This window comes from Macaca mulatta, chromosome Y (assembly GCF_049350105.2).
Source record: "Macaca mulatta isolate MMU2019108-1 chromosome Y, T2T-MMU8v2.0, whole genome shotgun sequence".
Lineage (NCBI taxonomy): Eukaryota > Metazoa > Chordata > Mammalia > Primates > Cercopithecidae > Macaca > Macaca mulatta.
In genome coordinates this window covers 5,027,696-5,051,968 of record NC_133427.1, presented here as the reverse complement: position 1 = coordinate 5,051,968, position 24,273 = coordinate 5,027,696, and the positions used below count along the sequence as shown (strand labels likewise).

Here is a 24,273-nt window from a genome sequence, read left to right as displayed (position 1 = left end):
TCGTATGGAAGAAAAAACTTCCTATTTCTCCAGACAATTAAAAAGATACATAAAAGACAGCAGCCCTGCCAGAGATGTGAGAACCCAAAGGACTCTATCTTGAACAGGGGCTGGGTAAAATGGGTCCAAGACCTGCTGTGCTGCCTTAGCAGGAGGTTAGGCACAGGATGAGACAGGAGGTTGGCAGGACTGGTTTCACAACATACAGGTCACAAATACCCCACTGATGAAACAGGATGCAGTAAAGAAACCAGCCAAAACCTCCCAAAACCAAGATGGCAATGAAAGGAACTTCTGGTTGTCTGTGTGCTCACTATGCACTAATTATAATGTATTTCCATGCTAAAAGACACTCCCACCAACACCATGACAGTTTACAAATGCTATGACAAGGTCTAGAAACTAACTTATATGGTCTAAAACGGTAAGGAAACCTCAGTTCCAGAACTCCCCACCCCTTTTCCAGAAAACTGATAAATAATCCACCTCTTACTTAGCATATGATCTAGAAATAATCTAAGTTTACTCAGTCGAGCAGCCCATGCCATTGCTCTGCCTATGGCACAGCCACCCTTTTATTCCTTTACTTTCTTAATAAACTTGTTTTCACTTTTAATAAACTTGTTTCACAATGCAGCCTTGCTCTTCAATTCCTCCCTGCATGAAACCAAGAACCCATGTGGCCTCTCAGGTTGACCCTCAATTTTGAGTTCACCTTGTGACAACCCCACATCTCTCTTCCAGTAGACAATTACTTTAGAATTTATTCCATATCACACATATAGGTGCTATGACCATGTATTGCCTACAGCTATCCAAAAAGTTAGCAAAGGTTTTAGGCTTTCAAGTTTTATTATGATGGACTAAAATCATTACTTCTGAGGCTACTTCTTCAACTCCAATGAAGAAACACTTTAAATTTCAAAGAAAAACTTGTAGATTGAGAGAACTAATCATATATCATCATTTGGCAGGTAGATACTAAGTATGCTTTTACTTAGCCTAGAACCTTTACAGATTATTGACCACTTTTAGAACTGTTTATCTAATGTAATCTCAGCACAACACATCTATGAAAGTATGTAAAATAAAGCACTACTGGCCAGGTACAGTGGCTCACACCTGTAACTCTACCACTTTGGGAGGCTGAGGCAAGAGGATCACCTGAGCCAGGAGTTCAGGACCAGCCTTGGCAATATAGCAAGACCTTATCTCTACTAAAAATCAAAAACACTAGCTGGGCACGGTGTCATCCTCCCGAGTTGTTGGGACTACAAGTGAGTGCCACCACAACTGACCAATTTTTATATTTTCATTAAAGACAGGGTTTCTCCATGTTGGCCAGGCGGGTTTCAAACTCCTGACCTCAAGTAATCCACTTGTCTTGGCCTCCCAAAGTGCTGAGATTATACGTGTGAGTCACTGTATCCACCCATGGGGTGGTTGGTTCTTTATTACCTTTGTTACAGCTGCAACCCTTCTGGGCTACCTCTAGTGTTTGGACTAGTCAAATATAATCATTCATTAAAATCAAACATTCCAAAAAGTAATAGCATTCCAAAAAGTCTACTGTTACAAGCTATATTCTGTCTTCCAGTGTATCTTCTAACTATACCTGTATTTTAAAATAAGGAGGAGGACTAAAATAGGGTGAAAAAGTAGTATTGGTACACCATATATCCTGAATTCTACACTATATATGTCTGTGTTTTGTGTTTTGCTTTTTCTCTAAACACAAAAACAAAAAGCAAAAAGAAAGTAGATGGCAGGCTGGAGGAGGGACACTTTCACACTTTGGCCAGGTTCTCAAGAATGGCAGAGTTAGGCAGAAATGCACTAGAATGTCATGGAAAACATGAACAAGAGCAGACATCAGCTTGATACCCACTGAAAACAGGGGAGCCAGCATGGAGAAAAAGTGGCTGCATTCCTGCACACAGCATGAAACACATCCCTGAAAATGACTTCCGAGGCAGCTCTCTGGGCAACACTGTCTTGTTCCACACACAAAAAAAGGTCTCAGGTGAACACATCTGGACATTGTTTGGGGAGTGGGAGACTGGCTTATGCTTGTTGGTGCATTCCCCATTCCTCTGCCTTCTCCTGACTAGGCATCAGACGGAAGTCCGAATGACCCTTGCACATATTTCTACTTCATGAGTTATTAATACTAACCTTTACTTGCATCATGAACTTTAACAACATGCCCAAGGTCATCCAGCTTGCCAGACTGGGACTAAAACCCACCTCATTCATTTCATCCTGGCTCTATTCTCTACCTCCTTCTCTCCTACAGATAGTTCTTATGACCAAGAAATATGGCCAGGGATGGTGGCTTATGCCTGTCATCCCAGTCCTCAAAAAGGCCAAGGTCGGAGGATTGCTTGAGGCCAGCGGTTCAAGACCAGTCTGGGCAACACAGTGAAACCCTGTCTATAACTTAAAAAAATTTTTTTTCAAGAGAGATATATACAGACTTTAACCCAAAACTATGCTATAATCTTTAGAACACAAAGTCGGCTTCATGTTTCCTATGCATACATGCCCTAAAGAATGTATAGGGTATCCTGTAAGTAGCCTATCTTTGATATATATTTGTCACAATAAATAAAGCTTTATTGGCCCAGAAAGTGCTACAGGCCGAGGCAGTCCTCGAAGCAGAACAGCAAATAGGAGGACAAGAGAACCACAGCAGTGCAAACTAGAAGATATTTTGAAGTAATACACTACAGGATACAGGAGTATACAGAGCAGCCAAGTGAGAAATTATGAGGATATAGATGGATGGGTTAGTTTTCTAGAAATGCCACAACAAAGCCCCACGGACTGGGCCACTTAAACAACAGACATTTATTTTCCCACAGCCCTGGAAGCTGGAAGTTTGAGATCCAGGTGTGGGCAGGGTGGTTCCTCCTGAGGCCTCTCTCCTGGTTTGTAGACACCATCTTCTTCCTGTGTCTTCATCAGCTAGTTCCTCTCTGTGTGTCTGTGTCCTCATTTCCTCTTGTTATGAAGTGTTTTAGTCCACTTCAGGCTGCTATCACAGAATACATAGATGGAGTACCTTATAAACAACATTGATTCTCCCACAATCCTGGAGCCTGAAAGTCAAAAATCAAGGTGTGGGCAGGGCTGGTTTCTTCTGAGGCCCCTCTCTGGGACTTGTAGACTCTGTCTTCTCCCTGTGTCCTCACAGGGTCATCTATCTGTGCATGTCTATATCCTCATCTTATAAGGACACTAGTCCTATTGGATCAGGGCCCTCCCTAATGACTTCATTTTACCTTAATTACCCCTTTAAAGATCCTAACTCCAAATACAGTCACATTCTGAGCAACTGGGGGTTAGGACTTCAACATCTAAATTTGCAGGGAAGACAGAATATAGTCCGTAACCGAAGACTTTTTGGAATGTTGTTGCCTGTTTGATTTTAATGAAGGATTACATTTGACTACAAGTCCAAACACTAGAGGTAGCCAGGAAGCATTGTAGCCATAACAAAGGTAATAAAGAACTACCTTCCCCACGACCCCCATGTGGTCCTTGCCCCAGATGGTCCTGGACTGCTTAGATGGCAAGCACACTTGATCAAAATCCCAATTAGAACTGTTACTTCTAAGAGCTTAAAAACAACAGCATTGCATTTCAACTAGCCCTTCTGCCAGGGTGCATGTGCTACAATCACATACTGTAAGGGACAGACATCAAACAGGAGCACATCCTCTCCAGGAAGCTGCAGGAAAGAGGGTTTAAAACACTCAAATGAAATGGAGCAAGCTGCAGTGACCATTAAGGACACGCTGAGCGCAGAAAACTCTACAAAGATGAAAGAAGAAAGAGGAACTAAACCAACACTAGTCCTTGGTAAATTACATGAACCTCGTTTCTTGGTATCTTTTGATTATACTCAGGCCTGATGCCTCTGTGGTCCTGCATCAGGCTGATGCCCCTGAAGCCCAAGCTCTCACTCCCAGCTCTGCTCTTATTGCAGGACCAACAATTTTTGTTTTCTTCTGTAAATGACCAGATAGTGGAAATTTTAGGCAGGGAAGTCTTCGTGGGTGAGCAAACTGCAGCCACGCAGGGCCCCACATTTAGAAGGGGCCAAACCTTGGTTTAATGCTTTGCCATCACTGTCTTCACATTCTTAATTTTTCAAAGGGGACTTGCATTCTTATTTTGCACTGGGCTCTGGATATTATACCACAGATCCTGGTTTTCATCTTCACAGGCCATGCAGTTTGCTCTGAAATTATTTGACTCTGCTGGCATAGTGCAAAATAAGCCATAGACCAGACAAAAGTGAATAAGTATGGCTGTGCTCCAATAATATTTTATGTAGAAATGCTGTCACACATGACTGTGTTCCCCCCAAAATTGATATGTTGGACCCTGAGCACCCTGGTCTATGATACTATTTAGAAACAGATTATTTGCAGATATGATTGCTTAAAATGAGGTGTTTAGGTTGGGCTCTAACCAAATTACTGATCTCCTTATAACAAAGAAAAATTTGGACACGGAGAGAGATACCCATGGCGGGAAAACGATGTGAAGACATAGGAAAAATGTCTATAAGCCAAGAAGAGAACGCTGAAACACATCCTTCCCTCACAACTCTCTCACAGGGAACCAACCCCAGCGACACTTGAGTTTCACACTTCTGGTCTCCAGCATTGAATTGCAGGACAATAAATTTCTATTGTTTAAACAAAACTGTTTGCGATACTTTATTACAGCAGCCTGAGCAAACTGACAGACAGAAATTTAAACTTTGTATAAATGTCATGTGTCAAAAAATGTTCTGTTTCTTTGAATTTTTTCATCATTTAAAAATGCAAAAACTATTCTTAGCTCATGAGCCTTACAAAAATAGAGAGCAGAGCCCATTTGGGCTGCAGGCAGTAGTTTGCCAACTCCCACTGAAATTCTGCTCCGAAGAGTTGAAGAAACCAATGACTAAGAGAAATTGATAGGTTTACAGGATAGCAGATAAGAAAAGAAACAACCTGCTGAAATGCTGAAACTTCCCATGCTTGTAATACAACAACACTGGCTGAAATCAGCTGAAACCAACAGAGCTAACTAAAATATGTCTAGAACAAGCTTGCTGACATCATAGCCTGAATTTCCATAACGCTTCCTACTAACACCCCCTGAATTGCTACATGTGATCCATAAGGTTGTGTGAAGAGATAACTCTGCCTGCCCAAGGATTTGCCACATCTTCCTTTCCTTCCACCAATCACCCACTAATCCTAGGATCCACACCCAAAATATTTTCTAATAAAATTATTGCACTACATAGAATCAACCCAAATGCCCATCAATGATAGGATGGATTAAAACGTTGTAGTGCTTACAAACCATGGACTACAATGCAGCCATAAAAAGAATGAGATCACATCCTTTGCAAGGACATGGATGGAGCTGGAAGCCCGTAAACTAAGCAAACTAACACAGGAGCAGAAAATCAAACATTGCATGTTCTTCTTACTCATAAGTGAAAGCCGAACTATGAGAATACATGGACACAGGGAGGGGAAAAACACACACTAGGGCCTCTTGCAGGGGCAGGGGGCAGGAGAGCATCAAGAAAAATAGCAAATGCATGTGGGCTTAATACCTAGGTGATAGGTTGATAGGTGCAGCAAACAACCATGGCACACTTTTACCATGTAACAAACCTGCACATCGTGCACTTGTATCCCAGAACTTAAAATAAGTTTTTTTAATAAAAATTATTGCCTTAAAGTCATCATGGGGAGACAGATTTCAGCTGGACTCCTTCCTCCTTGTTGGTCAACCTATAATAAAAAGTTTTTCTTTCCTCTAAAACCTGATGTCGTAGTATCATCTTCTACTGTGTCAGGCAGCAAGCCCTTTTGTTTAGTAATGCTGTCTTCAAATATCTGTAACTTGCAGTACAACACATGCACAGTGCATCCCCTTCTTCCTTTGAACAACGATGGTGTGCTCCAAGGGATGTGCCTTCTCTACACAGCTCTGACCTCTCACTGGCTTTCTTCACTAGCAGTTCTCTCCCCTAAATGAGCTCACAAAGAGGTACTTATGTTTTCATTCCCACTTGAAAACAGATGATAGCACCTCATCTTCAACCAGAGACTTGAACCCCACTTGATTTCTGTGGGTCTCTGTTCAGAACAGGCCCCCAAATCTGGCCATAAACTGGCCCCAAAACTGGCCATAAATAAATGTGTGCAGCACTGTGACATGTTCGTGATGGCTTTGACATCCAAGCTGAAGGTTGTGGGTTTCGGAATGAGGGCAAGGAGCACCTGGCCCACCCAGGGCAGAAAACCACTTAAAGTGTTCTTAAACCACAAACAATAGCATGAGTGATCTGTGCCTTAAGGACATGCTGGTGCTGCACATAACTAACAAGAGCCCATCCCTTTATTTTGGCTCATCTCTTTGTTTCCCATAAAGAATACTTTAGTTAATCTATAATCTGTAGAAGCAAAGCTTATCACTGGCTGGGTGTCAATAAACATGTGGGTGAATCTCTGTTTGAGGCTGTCAGCTCTGAAGTCTGTGAGACCCCTGATTTCCCACTCCACACCCTATATTTCTCTGTGTGTGTTTTAATTCCTCTAGCACTGCTGGGTTAGGGTTTCCACGACTTAGGTGGTCTCAACAGGTCTCAAATTCATTTTGAATGCTTTCATTATTAAAACAAAATGTGGTCTACAAAGACAGAAAGTGGATTCCTGGCCCATGCACTGGCTCACACCTGTAATCCTAGCAGTTTGGGAGGCTGAGGTGGGCAGATCACTTGTGGTCAGGAGATCAAGACCAGCTTGGTCAACAGGGTGAAACCCTGTCTCTACTAAAAAAAACAAAAATTAGCTTGGCGTGGCAGTGGGCACTTGTAGTTCCAACTACTCCAGAGTCTGAGGATTGCCTGAACCCAGGAGGCAGAGATTGCAGTCAGCTGAGGTCACACCACTGCACTCCAACCTGGGTGACACAGTGAAATGCCATCTGAAAAAAAAAAAAAAAAAAAAAGATGAAGAAGAAAGGAAAAGAAGGAGAAGGAGAAGGAGAAGGAGGAAGGAAGAAGAGGAGAAGGAGGACAAAGGAAGAGAAGAACGAAGGAAGAAATGGGAAGAAAGAAGAAGGAGGAGGAGGAAGAGGAAGAAGAAGAAAAAAGAAAAGAAAGAAGAGGAGGAGGAAGAAGAAGAATAAAAAGGAAGAGAAGAAGAGGAAGAGGGAGGAGAAGGAGGAGAAAAAGAAGAAAGAAGAGGAGGAGGAGAAGAAGAAGAAGAAAAAGAAGAAGGAGAGAAGAAGAAGAAGGAGAAGAAGAAGGAGGGGGGAGGAGGGAGGAGGAGGGAGGAGAAAAAGAGGAAGAAGAAGAAGGTGGTGCTGGAGGAGGAGGAGGAGGAGGAGAAGAAGAAGAAGAAGAAGAAGAAGAAGAAGAAGAAGAAGAAGAAGAAGAAGAAGAAGAAGAAGAAGAAGAAGAAGAAGAAGAAGAAGAAGAAGAAGAAGAAGAAGAAGAAGAAGAAGGAGGAGGAGGAGGAGGAGGAGGAGGAAGAGGAGGAGGAGGAGGAGGAGGAGGAGAAGAAGGAGGAGGAGGAGGAGGAGGATGACGAGGAGGAGGAGGAGGAGGAGCAGGAGGAGGAGGAGGGAGGAGGAGGGAGAAAGAGGAGGGTGGAGGAGAGGAGGAAGAAGAAGAAAGCAAGAAGTGGGAAGGAAGAAGAAGGAGGAGGTGGAGGAGGAAGAGGAAGAAGTAGAAGAAGGAGGAGGAGAAGGAGGAGGAAGTGACGAAAAGGAAATTGTGTGGGCCCAGGAGAAAGAAAATAGAAGAGAAGGATGGATGAGAATATCACATCAAAATGAACATCACAGAAGAAAGGACTGGAATGCAAAGTAGTTGGGACTATAGGTGCACGCCATCACACCCAGTGAAGGGCTCTCTTTTTTATTTTAATAAAATAAATTTAACATCATATTATTGATGGGAGGTAGGGTGGAAAATGTTTTAGAAATACATGCTGTTAACCAACCAAGGAACTATTGGGAAAAAAGAATAAAAACTAGGAAAACAACAACAATAACGAAATGTGGTGTTTCCAAACATGTCTCTATCCATGTTTCTGGTTTTGTAAAATGGATTACTGAACTCGGACATTTTCCATACAATTGACAAGTGGTGTGTTACTAAATCACTTAAATCTATCAAGTTTTGTATGAGTTTATGGCCATAAACAGAGACTAATACAATGACTCAAAATTCCCATTCCACATAGGGAATATAAGGAGACAGGAATACTCAGTACGGAAAGACATCGTAATGGGAAATAACTAAAACAGATTTGCAATGGTACCATTGCGCCAGCAGGCTCTCTTCTTAACTTACACCTTATCTGGTTTGGGGCTTGCAAATCAAGTTCATCAAGGGAGAGTGAATTTGTTTATGGAAGATGCCCAACTGATAGGATAAACGGGTGTTTGTTTGTGTCTATGTGTGTGTATGTATGCATACGTTTATTTTGCAGTGGTTAGGATGTTTGTGTTGCTGTCACGGAGGCTACAAAATGCCACATTTAAAAAAAAACCCAGAAGTATCCTATAGGAGATAACAGTGCCCTTCTATCTCTGTAGATAGGTTTCTCTTCCTGGTAAAATCTCAGCAGACACAGAGGGCAACAAAGAAGGGCAACCATTGCAGTGTCTCTGCCTCCCTCACAGGCTCCTCTGCATTCTTTCTCCAGCACTGTTTCTCTTTTTGAACAACTCAATATTTACGACTTTTGGGGCACATTTTCACAGGTACGCATAAGAGATGTTTTTATGTATCTTGTCTCCCCCAGGGCTCTCTTGTGAACACTGTATAAGCAGGCACACAAAATGATGAACAAAGTGTACCCAGGACCCCTTTGAGAGAGAGCTGATCCCAGGCATGGGCAAGAGAATGATAAGACAAGCCTGGTGCATCCCATCCAAGACAGGCAAATTAATCTGTGGGAGTCCTTAACCTTCCACTTCCCTAGTGAGGGACTAAGTGGCAAAGTTGTCTGGACTTCCTGGATCAATACGGACTTCCCCAAGGGGACTTTCCCCTAAGCCAAAATAAGTTACAGCTGCAAGCTAAGGGATTGAAACCTCAACAAATCATATACGGAGTTTAAGCTGTAGCTGCAGCCTGATATTTTTAACCAGTCAGGTCCTTCAACCCACAAGCGGATAGAAAATAAGCTAATTATATACAACGGAAAAAGGACAAAGGGAGAGGTCATAAGGGGATATAAGCGTAAGACACCCAAACCAGAAATAGCAACGCTTTAGGAACCCTTCCATTGCGTGGAAGCTTTAATTTCACTTTCACTTTACTTTCTTTTTTGCTTTAATAAATCTTGCTGCAGCACACTCTTTGAGTCTGTGCATTTCTCTAATCAAGCTTTAGCACATGCCACTGCAGTCCACCGCTTCATTCCTTGAAGCTTGTGAGACCACAAACCCTTCCATAGAGAAAAATGTTTGATTGGAAGAAGACTTGTCATCTTACTAGCCACAAACCAATCGCTTGATTGATCAACTTTGAGTCAAAAGGTTTGGGATGAGAAAAGGGAGTCACAGTATCAAAATGATCAAGTCAGGAACAGAAAACCAAACATTGTGCATTCACTCATAAGTAGGAGCTAAGCTATAGGATGCAGAGGCATAAGAATGACATGGTGGAGTTTGGGGGGTCCGGGGAAGGGTGGGAAGGGGGTGACGGATAAAAGATTACAAATTGGGTGCAGTGTGTACTGCTTGGGTAATGGGTGCACCAAAATCTTACAAATCACCACTACCGAACTTACTCATGTAATTAAATATCACCTATTTCCCAATGACCTATGGAAATAAAAATATTTTTTAAAAAACGACCTTATGTGTGCTTGAAACTTGACACTTGCCAGCATTTTGCAGTCACTCAGACCTCACTGCACTTCCATAAAATAGTCTTCTTTTCTCATTATACGTATGAGGAATACAGGAGTGACAAGATTCTGATCCAGCTCATCTGACTCTACAATTCATGCTCTGAGCTCCCCCACTCCCCTAATCCTCCACAGCTATACTCTTCCCCTTCCTGGCCAGGCAGGATTTGGGAGAAGGCCTTCTAAAAACACACTGCTCCTTCCGGGTATTGGTCCACTAAATCCTTTACCTTACTCTGCCCCATCCCTCTAAGAAGCAACCCCCATTCCACTGATGATATTCTATCTCCAGTAGACCTCACAAGGTCTGACATGGACAAAGGGTGTGTGACCCATGTTACAGTCAACACTTTATCTCCTTCCCATTGTGCAAGCCCCGGCCCACAATCATTTTCATTCTCTGAAACTCTACTTTTCTATTTGAAATGTGAAGTGACTTGAGACAGAGTCTCACTCTGTTGTCCAGGCTGGAGTGCAGTGGCACCATCTGGGCTCACTGCAAGTTCCGCCTCCCGGGTTGCCGCCATTCTCCTGCCTCAGCCTTCCAAGTAGCTGGGACTACAGGCGGCCGCTGCCACGCCCGGCTAATTTTTTGTAATTAGTAGAGACGGGGTTCACCATATTAGCCAGGATGGTCTCGATCTCCTGACCTCGTGATCCACCTGCCTCGGCCTCCCAAAGTGCTGGGATTACAGACATAAGCCACTGTGCCTGATAAAAGTTTTATTTTTCTAACCATTACTTTGGAGAAGAAAAGGGCAGGGAGATGATGGTGATGGATGTGGTCAACGGTGGGGATTGGAATAGGTATTGGTCCCATTCCTCAGCCTCTGATTCCAACTGCTGTACCATCTAAAACTCATGTCGAATTCTCACGGAGGCCAACATTCCAGAAAATGCCAGTCCTCATCTCTCCAACCATGCTTGCTAAATCATCGTTGAGAGGAGCAACTACAAATACTCCTAGGGCCAAACCCTGGAAGAATCCCAGCAATGTGCTGAAATATCAAACATACCCAAGAATTTTCCTTGATGACCATAAATACCATACCATTCTGGACAACTCATATTTACATCTCTATTCCTCACTGTTTCTAAGTCAGAGACTTCAGGTATCCACCAGTCTGTTTAGTAGCTCCCCTTGATAATCTCACAGGCTTAAAGTTATTATGCCCCAAATGAATTTTAACAGGGTTTCCCTTTATCCTGCCAGGAAAATCCCAGCTTCTCCTCCAATTGCCTTCATCTAAATAACTAATCTTTCTCCGCATTTTCCTAAGAAACTGGCATCGAAACAGATTTTCCATCTCCCTTGCTTCTTGTATCCAACCCTGACCAATTTTACCTCTCATCTCCCTAAATCCATCTGCCTCACTCTGCCTTCGGTGCAGCCTCACCTGCCTGAATTAGTGCATTTGTTTCAGAACCAGACTCCCATTTTCCATTCTCGGCCTTCTTCAACGGTCCCAAAAATACCTTGGGTCAAATCACGCCCCTCCCCTTGCCCCTGCTTATAACCTCTCTGCTTCCATCAGTGCACTTTATACAGAATATAAAGTGATCCTCTAAGACCCTGTCACCAAGTGTCTTGTCATGATATAGCAGCTTCTTAAACTTTCCTAAAGGTACCAAATAATTTTTTGCCTCAGTGCCATTGCACCTGCTCTTCCCTTTACCTAGAAAACCCTACTACTCTTTGAAAGTTCATATCCTCAGAGCACTTTTGCAATAATTCCTATCTTCTTCCTTAGCCTAGTACCCTATTTTCCTGAAATCACATGATACAATGCATACTAATTCAGCAAATGCTGCCTTCGTTACTTTTTTAAGTCTTTCTCTGTTAAGTATACTAATTCTGCTCCATGAAGGACAGAGTCTATGCCTATATGAGTAGCACCTTGCATAAGAAGCTCTGGCATATAATAAGCAAACACAAGAATGTTTTTAAAAAGCAAATGAATAAATGGCTGAGTTGATTATGTTAAACAGGAGAAATCGGTTAGCTATCAGAATTTATTCATTCACTAAATGTTTATACCATACCCCAGTATGTCACAGGAAGGCAAAAGTATTTCCCATAATATTTAAGTGTTTATAATTCATGAGGTGATGTAAAGGCACCTGTTACATATGAGAGTAACTCATTCCAGAGGAAAGAAAACTGAAATACTAGATTCTCACAAATACTTCCATTTTTCATCTTATGATATATTTATAAAAGTTTATATAATATGCCCTAAGGAAAGTGGTTTTTATTTCCATAAATAAAAGTTGCTTCATTTAAATATTTCATGTTCAAATATATTTTCAAGACAACCAGGTCAAAGCATGTAAAAGTCAGATAAAACAATATCTGTAGAAAGGTTCAGATTTCTCTTCTGGTTATTACTGAGGAATACAATGCTAAATTAACTTTCTGAAAAATAATTTCCTGTTCATTTAAAACAAAAATAAATGAACATCTTTCTGATGCCCCAGTATTGATTATGCAGGGAAGAACACTTGAGCTAATACCCAGATCCACCACGAGTTACCTGTGTTTTCACATCTTAGGATCTTGATATCTCTACCTGCTAGAAAACCTAGATTTTTGTCAAATCAATCAACATTTATACATAACTTACTTAATAATGTGGCATATTTTTTGTGTGTATGTGTGTGTATGACCTTGTATATGGCATCATATATGGATACTGTATATACTATATAGTATGCTGTATTATATATATTCCATATATATAAAATATATATATTACACGTACTATATAAAATATATATAATATGGGTTGGACATGCTTGCTTTAAGGTCTTAGGAAACCGGAAGGTTAAAATGATAAGCATGGCACTGAAGACTTCACAATAAAATGCACATGTCCCATTCATGTGAAATTTGTAATTCACACACGTAACTCCCTGACTCACCCCTAAAATATGGGGGACACCAGGAACCACAGGGAAGTTCCAAATGGATTTTCTTAAGCAAACTGTAATACATAAATATATATTTTACCTCCCAACCAAGTCATGTCTGCCATACCTCCTGCCATGTCTTCTTTCTATACAATCTACTTTATCTACTATAACAACAAATCCTCATTTCCACAGTCCACTATTGATGGAAGTCATTTTTTTCAAATATGATTAAAAATGCATTATGTGAGCCAGTGAAGGAAGTCCAGAAATAGTCTAGTTTGCCTGGGCTCCTGTACGTCCTATACAAGAAATGAATTTTGCAAAATCTCAAAGCTGTAAATTTGGCACCTCTCAATTAGCACAAATATCCTTTTAAACATTAAGAAGACAAAGAGACTCCTAAGTATTTTGTCACATAATGTATTCCACATTTCCATAGGCATCTTTTTTTTTTTTTTTTTTTTTTTTTTGAGACAGAGTCTAGTTCCATCTCCCGGCCTGCAGTGCAGTACAGCAATCTTGGTTCACTGCAACTCTGTCCATACGCATCGTTTTTAGGCCAAAACATATAGTGTTACAGAAACTGATCATATTCCATCTGCAATGCTCAGCAGAGAAAGGCATCATCTCAAACAATTTCCTCAAATCCTTTATCTAAGAAAGGCATGGAAACTACTTCACCAGAAATCATTTCTTCCATGGTAGTGTGCAAAGATAGTCCACTCAGGTGCATAATAAAGCCTCAGGAAATAATGAAAACAGTGGACTGTGTTGCAGGTGGAGATGAAAATAGTGGTTGGTCTTAACCATCTATGCAATGAAATCATTAAGATATTTAAACATAGGAAGTCCATTTCATGGTCTCCAAAACTTACGCTTCTATTTCAACTATCCAGTGTAGAAATTGTTGAGGGGTCTCTCTTTGGGTGCTTTAATTCTTTTTTTCAATTTTTAAGTTTCAGGGCACATGTGCAAGATATGCTGGCTGGTTACACAGGTAAACATGTACTATCGTGGTTTGCTACACCCATCAACCCATCACCTAGGTATTAAACCCTACATGCATTAGTTGTTTATCCCAATGCCCTCCCTCTCCCTACCATACCCTGCAACAGGCCCCAGTGTGTGCTATTCCCCTCCCTGTTCAGTTCCCAATTATGAATGAGAACATAAGGTGTTTGGTTTTCTGTTCCTGAGTAAGTCTGCTGAGAATAATGACTTCTAGCTCCATTCATCTCCCTGCAAATGACATGATCTTGTTCCTTTTTATGCCTGCACAGTAGTCCATGATGTATATGTACAACATTATTTTTATCCAGTCCATGATATATTTCTCTCTTCATAACAACATTAGCAAAATGTTGTTAAGACTGTCTTATGAAACGCAAATGGCCAGCTAGCTACCTTTATTTTGTACAGCCAGCAAATGACTGAATTTTAGTATTGGGTTCCTATACATCTCATTTCATATTATATACTTTGATTTCTCTCCAAATTACCTCATTTGGTCAGGATAACATAATTAATGTGTAACTAAAGACATCCTCAAATATTCTTTTTAAAGTAGAAGCTAAAGGAAAACTAAGACACATGCATTATGTTATCTTTAATTGCATAAGCTAATCTGAGTGAAATGGTCTTCCCAAATATGAAAAATAAAATGACTTGATACATGTCAAAAAAGGGCACATCATCTCTCAAAAAGTCCTGTTTAAGTGTGAAGGGAAGGGGGTGAAGTTCTGCTTTACTTTAATGAAATGTCCCTATAAAAATACAATCTATGAATTCATAGATACTGTCACATAAAGACCTGGACTGCACCCATGTAGCAGGTCACGTGCTAGCCAGTTTTCTTTTTAAAATATACAAGGGTTCATGTGACACATTGTTATGACAAACAAATAAATCACCCCACTTTTCTCACCTTTAAAATAGAGAGCTTCTATGGTTTACAGTTTTGCAAAAATTAAATGAGACAATTTATGACAAACCATTTGTGGATCGTGGAGTACTCCACAAACAGCTGAGTACTGTTACTAATAGTATGACTTCAGTAACAATCATAACCTGAGAAACATAGAGCCTGTCTATGGCAAAGAAATCTAGAATCTGTGGTATCTCATTCAAAGAAATGTGTCTTCATAGGAATATCACTTTCGTGCTCCCAGTCCTCTTTAACTTTTCCCTCTCAGCTGAGAGCACGCTGCCTGATAGAACCAAATGTCAGCAGTGACAGTGGGGAATGCTCTAAGTTGGTGCTGCCTAATATTGCAGCTTCTAGCTACCTAGGACATTCAGCACATGAAATGTGACAAGTGCAGTTTCTCACTGTCGCTACTGTTGACATATTGGGTTGGTGGTTCCTTGTGATGGTGGCTGTTCTGTGCATGGTAATGCTATCATGCAGCATGTCGAACTGCATCCCTGAGTCCCCCACTAGATACCAGTGATGCTCTCACCACTGTTGACATATTGGGCCGATTGTTCCTTGTGATGGTGGCTATTCTCTGCATGGTAATGCTACTATGCAGCATGTTGAGCTGCATTCCTGAGCCCCCTACTAGATACCAGTAGCACCTCTTCCCTGGTAGTGACAACTGAAAATGTCTCTAGACATTGCCAGATATTCCCTTGGGGACAAAATCACCTCTGGTTGAAAATCTCTAGGCTACAGATATGGAGAATTTTCATTGTATTAATTTAAGTAAATTTAGAATTGAATACCAAATGTGACTGATATCTACTTATCGAACCGAATTGCTTTAAAATGTACTGAGATTCAAAAGATAAATGTTCAAGGGATGAATACCCCCTTCTTCATGATGTGTTTATTTCACATTGCATGCCTGTATCAGAACATCTCATGTACCCCATAAATATATATACATTTACTATGTACCCACAAAAACTTAAGGAAATAAAAACTTAAAAAGAAAATTTACTGAGATTGTTTTTCCAAAACAGATACAACAGTTAAGAAATACGTTGGAATGTTTAGGTCACATGTATTTTTTTCCCTCTGAAATAACTAAAGGTAAGTTAAACAATACATGCTTTCATTTTATTTCCATAATTATTTATGTGCTGGCTTAAACTCAGAGCAGTAAGAGTGTTCGTAACATAGCGGGGCATAAAAAGGTACAAAAGTAATAATAAAAGGGAGGAAGGTGAAACCACCACAGAGGTTTTATATCCATTTCTGCCACCCAGAAAGGGAATAATGAGACAAACAGACACTGTAGGTTGTAGGGTCCAGAAATAGAGAAAAAAATGAACAGCCATGACCACCCCAAGCTGTTTCTATTGGGCTCGCCATGCTTACCCCACTCAGACAAGGTCTGGATTGTTTGCAAGCAGCAGGGATGACCTGACCAGCAAGCTCTCTACCCATCTGCGATGATGGTTTCTCATTTCCTTAGTTAGACACCGAGCCAAGGCAAAGGAACTTGAAAAAAAGTGTTTGCAAGGGTTCACCCTACACATTGAAAAGTTTACTATCACTTTGATTTGAGGAGTAAAAACAATTCCCTATCATAATGGGACAACTGTTCAGTAAGGGAACCCTGTAGGTTACTTAAAGTCCCAAAGTGAGTCCAAGTTCAAAGGGAATATTGTGTAAAACAAATGATCTTCCTGAGAATTGCAAAGGAGATTGAACCCCAAGTGCCTAAGGACTATAATGTCTTTGTTTCTGGTTCTACGTGTAGGGATATTGTCTGAAAGAAACAATATTCAGTATGGTGAAAAAATTAAATTTTATATTTCCTTTCCAAATACTTGGAGGGAGAATCTACTCAGTTTCTGATGCCAGGAACAGAAATTTAAAGTATGAAGAAAGAACATGAGCTTTTAAAACAAAAAGTCCTGCAATGTAGCCCCCAACCAACAAATTTTGTCAAACTTGTCCATTATTCCATCTAACTCCCAGTTTTCTATATTGTACAATGGGGAAAATTACAGCTACTTTCTTGGGTTATTGGGAGAACCCAAAAGGATCCTGAGACCAACCTGTATATGCTGCCCATTTCACATTCTCTAAACTTCAATTCCCTTTACTGAGCATGACCAATGTTGGTGCCCAAAGGCACGGAAAAGAATAAAGCTTGCTTTACCTTTTAAGGAGTTCATGGGAGCCTGAATAGTTGTATTCTCAACAGCCTCTTTTGCCAAGGAGACACCAAACAATCTGGGGAGAGAGACCCATGTGTTAGGCATCTGTTAGGTTCAAGAGGCTTTTACAATGGATAAATAGTTCTAAAATAATGGATTAATATATGCAGTTATTCAACCCAAGAGATCAAGGGACTGAGGACTATATCATCCCACCAACCTTCAGTTCAACAATTCAGAGTAAAAATAATAATAAAGGTTATTAAATTAAAGCTTGGCTTTAAAAGAGGTAAAGCATGCTAAGAGAAATAAGGCAGACATAAAAGGATAAATATCCTGGGATACCATTTGTATGAGGTTCTCAGAGCACTTGAGTTCATAGAGACAGAAATTACAATGATGGTTGCGGAAATGGGGGGAGTAAATCAGGCAAGTTTTTGTTTGGGAAGATGAAAAAGTTCTAGAGATGGTGATGATGGTTGCACAACAATATGAATGTGCCTCATTCCACAGAACCACACACTTAAAAGACTGGAATGGTAACTTTTTAATGGAAGAAGAAGAAAGGAATGAGGAGGAGGAGGAGGAGAAGGAGGAGGAGAAGGACGAGAAGAAGGAAGAAGAAGGAAGAAGAAGAAGAAGGAGGAGGAGGAGGAGGAGGAGAGAAAAGAAGAAAAAAGAAGAATAAGAAGAGGAAGAAGAGGAGGAGGAGGAGAGAAAGGAGAGGAAAGAAGAAGAAAAAAGAGAAGAATAAGAAGAGGAAGGAGGAGGAGAGAAAGAAGGAGAGGAAAGAAGAAGAAAAGGAGAAGAATAAGAAGAGGAAGGAGGAGGAAGCAGAAGCAGAAGAAGCAGAAGCAGAAAGGAAGAAAAAGAGGAGGAGGAGGAGAGAGGAGGAGGAGGGAGGAGGGAGGAGGAGGAGAGAGGAGGAGGAGGGAGGAGGAGGAAAAGAGGAAGAAGAAGGAAGAGAAGGAGAATGAGGAGAAGGGGAAGAAGAACTGCATGTTTACATGGAGCTCCCAGCCACAAGGCACATGCTTGGGCATATGCACACACACACATTTCACATGGCCCTTTTCCTCAAGACGGGAGAGGCCAGTAGAGAAAAGCAGTCCTGAAAATATGCCCCTCTTTGGTTGGCATGCACCTCTCCTTTTGCTTGACTATAGAATTAGTAAGGAGAGTAAATCAGAGAAGAGCCAGCATTCCATTGCTGTAGGTATTGTGCTTAAAGACACTCCCTCTTTGCTCCTGTGCCCACCTGCAATAGTTTAAAACATTCCATTTCTCTTGGGGCCACGTCCAAGGGACTTTTCTGATAGATGAACAAACTGCTACCTATCCAGAGACTTATCCCCACCAACATAAATAAATTTCTGTGCTGGAAACATTGTCTCCTTTAATTTTAAGATCCTGGAACCCAGCTTCTCTGAAGGAATTTTAGCTTGTGGTGAAGTCAAATAAACTCCTGGCTTGAGGCACAGAATAATTTCCATTAGGAACAAAACTAAATAAACAACAGTGGCTACACACAGTAGGATGGAACGTTCACTCAGCCATGTGTCAGGAGGACCTTCACGTCTAATTAGTAACGTAGTTGTAGATAAGGTGCCACACCCATGAGCTTCAGTATTCACAATTCTGTCAGTTAGACTTGCTACTCAAAATGTGGTTCTTGGACCCTGTGGCCTCAGATCACCTGGGACCTTGTTGGAAATGCAAAGCCTTCAGACTCACACAGATGGCTGAATTTGAATCTGCATTTGCACAAGATCTCCAGGTGATGCACTTTAAGGTTTCAAGAAATTTGGTCTAGGTCAGTCGTCCCTCAAATGCAGGTCTGAGCACAAAGGTGTATCATATTATGTTGTGTGGCCTGGCACCAGTAATTTGTGATCTATAATAGCAAAAACAGCTAAAAATGGCAAATGTTTTGGGGCAGATTTTTAAATTACTAATCTAAAGCATGAATCTCACACATATAAACCTCTATAAAATTCTCTAACTGAGAAAACAAGTGGAAAGTAAGGGAGGAGATACAGACAAAGTCAGAGAGTTGATTGGCTGAACCAATTAATAAAGCCAAGACATTAAGCAGAGTAATATGTAAAGTAATTCAAAAGTTTAGGTGCAGAAAAAAAATTTCTAGCAGATTGTGATGCATATAATATACGTATGTGAATTTTCACACAATGAATAGACACCATTTTATCCAGTTAGGTTGCACTTACCAGTCCTAAATTAGGGAGTACCATGCTCACATTAGTGCAAGAAAATATTGTTTTCAACATCTTAAATAAGTGATGGCTTAGATAGGATGCAAAAGTCATTCTTCCTGTATGTTGATTTTCATTTCAGATTCTCAGTACATAAATGAATTGAAGCATTTCCTATTGCTGCCATTATTTGCAGACCTATGAAAATGTTCATGATTAAAAATAATATTTCACCATTACAAGTGATTTGCCTGGTAAGGTAAATTGCATGTGTGAATCCCAAATATTTTCTGCCTTACCTGGAAGAGGATACTGTATCTATGACCATTACTATATATACTTCTGTGTCTTATTGATGTCACTCTTGGCTCTGTGACTTGCTTGACCAGTGGAATATGAGAAGCTGCAAGTGCCACATTTCAGCAGAATTTTTAAGAGTTTTCCCAAAGTTCTGCCATTTTTCTTCCCTGACCATAAAAATTAGCATAAATTATACCTTATATGTATATGAGAAAAAGTAAAATAAAGTGAAGTTTGGAAACTGCTTGTTACCATAGCATAACTTAGCAAAAGCTTAATGATAGGCATAATAATAGTAAACAAAGTAAATAGTTCCAGACATTTATTTGGTTTCTAAATTGCTACTTTAAGAAACAAAATAATATTACATATACTATAAAGGTAAGGGTAAGAAAAACTATACTGATTTTCTTTACAGGAGTCCCTATAAGTAGGCGTACTGAAATTCTTAGGTTTCTGGAGACACACGGTTAAATGTTTCGCACTTTTTTTTTTTTTTTTTTTTGAGGTGGAGTCTTGCTCTGTCGCCCAGGCTGGAGTACAAAGGCACAATCTTGACTCACTTTAACCTCCGCTTCCTGGGTTCAAGCAATTCTTCTGCCACCATACCCAGCTAATTTTTGTATTTTTCGTAGAGACGGGGTTTCACCGTGTTGGTCAGGCCGGTCTTGAACTCCTGACCTCAGGTGATCCACCCACCTTGGCCTCCCAAAGTGCTGGCCTCACATTTTTAAATTATCTATGCTTATAAATATAAGTACTTTTGCCAAAAAAAAAAAAAAATCTTATCCTTCAAAAAGGTTATTTCTATAGTCAAATTCATAAAATCAGAAAGTCGACTGGTGGTTGCCAGGGGATGAGAGGAGGAAATGAGAAGTTGTTATTTCATGAGTATAGTGTTTTAGTTTGGTAAGATGAAAAAGTTCCAGAGATCTGTTGCATAATAACGGGAATACACTTAACTCTACTTAACTGTACATTCAAAATTGGCTCTCGTGGTAAATTTTTAATTTTTAAATTATTTAATTATTTTTAGAGACAGGGCCTCACTCTCACCCAGGCTGGAGTGCAATGTCCTGTGATCATATCTCTTTATGTTGTGAGTGTGTGTGTGTGTTTACCACAATAAAAATAAAAATGTTACTTTTATAATAAAAGAAAAGCTGTTTAATAAAAAGTAGCGGTCATAAAATACTTTCTTCAACATACTTCAATGATATTTCTTTAAATTAAATTTCCAAATAGACAACTATAATAAAAATTTTGAACCAGGAAGTTTTTGTTGGTGAGGAAACGTTTTAGTGTTGTCGATTAGATGATATCCCAGGAAGACATAAGTCAATCTAATCAACTCTGCTTATTTCTCCTATTTTATACAACTTAAGTGACATGGAGGCACCTGCTCATTTCACCTTCCACACTGAGAACACTGCCCTCAGGTCATGTCCAGTAATCTCCTTCCCGTCATTCTTTCACTCTAACACTGAACACTAATCAATTCTCAAGTGATCAGGTTATGTATGGTATAGATTTCCTAGTGAGAAGTATCAGAATATGCCATTCCAAAATATGCTACCTTGGCATAAGGATTATTTTGAGCTGAGAGCAACTGAGAGGCAGTAGATGCAGGAAGAACTCTCTGCCTTCCCCATTTCTGCCTAAAAGCAGGTATAAGTTTCCCTTTGTAAATGTAATAAAAGTTTCCATTTGTAAAAAGATTCCCTTCTCCCATACCAGGAAGAGAAAAATAACTCATCTGCATAACAAGCCTTAGTAAACAAGCCTTATCTGCCATATATTTCTAGGTCACTTCCCCACAATTTACTCCCCGGGGCCCCAAACCCCCTTTTCTTTGTCTATTCTCTTCTCCACAATGTATTGCCCTTCATTAAAATGGTATATAAACTTCTAGGTCTAACCAATTCCTTGAGTTTTTATTTCTTTTCTGTGAAGTCCCTGTGCATGTGAAAATATTGTCATCTAATAAGATTTTTTTTTTACCTTTTTTTCCTGTTAATATATCTTTTGTGAATTAAATTTACCGGCCCTAACAGAACCCTACATGGGTAAAGGGAAAGTTTTTCCATCAGTATACAAGTGTAACCACCTAGCAATTTTATATAGGACAAAGTAAATTAGTATCAATACAAACCAGTAAAATGTGAAAATGAATATTTATGTGCTTTCAAGAGAATATAGCTACATCTGTTGTCTGAAAGACTGCCCAGCCTCTCAAAACCTGACTTTCCTCTTTTTTCTCTTCCTCATGGCCACACTACCAAAAGAAAGGAGAACCATACCTGGAATAAAATTTCTCCCTTTTCACACTTTCCCCAAGTAATATGCAGTCTGCCTCCTGTCTTCTAGGTTTTTTACGTAAGACTCTTCTTTCAAAGTCCCCAAGGACAGCAAGGCCCATTGTATGGTCCCCATATCTTATTAGCCGCGGGACTTTGAGAGGGTCACTCTATCCAGCATTTTGTGTAATAATCAAGAAGAGTTAATATTTTCCAGTCCCATCTCAGAAAGATGCTTTAAAAGCAAAGGGTATTCATTTATGTGATAATTCTTTGCAAACTATAAATCCTAACCAAATGTAAGATATTAAGATACTGGCCTAAGATCAAGCCAAAGTTACTACCAGCATATTTGGGGAAAATCCTGAAGTAATAAAAATGTCAAATCACTCCTAATATAAGGAAGTGACAGAATCACATTGATAGGGAAGTATACTTCCGAGAGCATAGAATTTAAGATTTCTGCTTTAGATGACTGAACTTTTGTCCAATCCACTCCCCATACAGCACTCCATCAGCTAAATGAACTCTTTACAAGCATGAGGTCAGGCATATGGATGGCATCTGTTTAAAACTTAACAAATGCAGCCAGGCGCAGTGGCTCACACCTAAAATCCCAGCACTTTGGGAGGCCAAGGTGAGTGGATCACAAGGTCAGGAGACCAAGACCATCCTGGCTAACATGGTGAAACCCCATCTCTACTAAAAATACAAAAAATTAGCTGGGTGCGGTGGTGGGTGCCTGTAGTCCCAGCTACTCGGGAGGCTGAGGCAGGAGAATGGCGTAAACCCAGGAGCCTGCAGTGAGCCGGGATTGTGCCACTGCACTCCAGCCTGGGTGGCAGAGCAAGACTCTGTTTCAAAAAAAAAAAAAAAGAAAAGAAAAGAAAGAAAGAAAAGTGAACTAAGAAGGCAGAATTGGGGTACTGAATTTCCAAGAATCAAGAATTTCAGGCTCTACCTGCAAAATATACATAAGGCAAAAACTACAAGACAATGAATGCAAGCATCAATATAGCATCTTGCTAACAGGCAGGAAGGATTCATCAACTGGTCCTGGGACTAAAGAAAGGTAAACAGCAGAGAAATCTGCAGAGAGAAAAAAAAAAGATCTGGCCTTTGTCAGAAAAGGAGAATTTCAGAGCAAAAAATAAAAAAATATATAGATATATGGGTCTAAAGTAACAGGTAAAGGAACAAGTGTAAAGAAGACAACAAAAAGAGTTAACACATGCTATATGGCTGTTCAAGATCTGTGGGATGCCTTAAGCCATCTAATCACCACAAGAATCTGCATGGTAGCCCCTATTATAATCTGCTCCATTTTTCTTCAGATATTAAAATCAAGGCATAGAAAACAAAATCACTTGCCCAAGATCACACAGCCCCTAAGGAGAGAGGCCACAATGTGTTGATTATTTTCTCAACTATTTTAGTAGTCACAGGCTTGCCACTTTCTCTTAATTCCCACGCTGTATTATCTCTCCAAATTACTACAAGCAAACGCAAAGAGGTATGGAAGAATGTGACAGGCTGAGGAGTCTGGGAAAATTGTCGAATGAGAATGACAAAATGAACCCTGAGAAAATACACACAAACAAAAGAGCAGAGTCATCTGGAAAGTTAGATGGAGACTCAATATGAAGGATGCTGGAAAATGTGCCAAAAATTATATGTGATCCTGTAGGTTAGGACTATCATGGACCCGTATCTACTGGTATCTTCTTAGAAATGCAGACTCTCAGTCCCCAGCCCAGATACACCACATCAGACTCTATGGAGCTGGGGCCAGGGAATCCGCATTTGAACAAGCCCACCAGGAGATCTTTGAGTACGCTAAAGTTTGAGATTCAGAACCTCTAAGATCTTCGGAGCTATGAAGAGCAAAAGTGGGAAGAAAAATTGGGGCTATGGGATTACCACATTTTAGGGACAGTATATGCTTCAGTGACATCAGAGGGGATAGCCAAACAGTCTGAGAGATTTATCAGAAGCACTTTGCAGACAAGTAGATAGAAAGGTAAAGGACGAGGATCAATGGAGGATTTTGAGATTTTTAGCTCGGATGCTTGAGATATATTAATCTATCAATTAATATTAATAATTCCAGAGAGAAATACAGGTTTGGGGAGCATTAATCAGTAACTTGGCCCAGGTGATAGAGCTAGTGAATCCCTTCAGCCTTCAACACTGGTGCCGAAAGACCAAACTCTATTGTGCTTCTCACTCAAATGGTAGAAGACATCTGATTAAATCAGGACACATCAATGTCAAGGATTTAGATAGGATCTTAAATCAGAAATGGCCAGTAAAAAGTTGAATCTAGAAGTCAGGACAGGAAAACTGCAAAGTTCTACATGTGTTACAGAAACCAGGCAACAAAAGAAGAAGTATTTCCTTGGCCAAAAATATAATTATTGCTCTGCCTCCCAAATACCAGAGAGTAAGCCATTGGCCCAATCTCCTTTAGATTATGGTGATTGTGAAAGAGAG

The 24,273-nt window shown here is 40.2% G+C and overlaps 1 protein-coding gene across 8 annotated transcripts in view; it reads right to left on the bottom strand.

The window, feature by feature from the left end:
* Window positions 1-24,273, bottom strand: part of LOC106995406 (thymosin beta-4-like) — a 212,177-nt gene that overhangs the window by 81,626 nt on the left and 106,278 nt on the right. For 7 of the 8 annotated variants that reach the window (XR_013413264.1, XR_013413261.1, XR_013413262.1 and 4 more), the window contains one exon: window positions 16,973-17,046. The gene's annotated coding sequence lies outside the window, so the exon portion shown is untranslated. Of the gene's footprint in view, window positions 1-16,972; window positions 17,047-19,198; window positions 19,382-19,482; window positions 19,651-24,273 lie in introns of all 8 variants that reach the window. The other variant, XR_013413257.1, reaches the window with a different exon arrangement.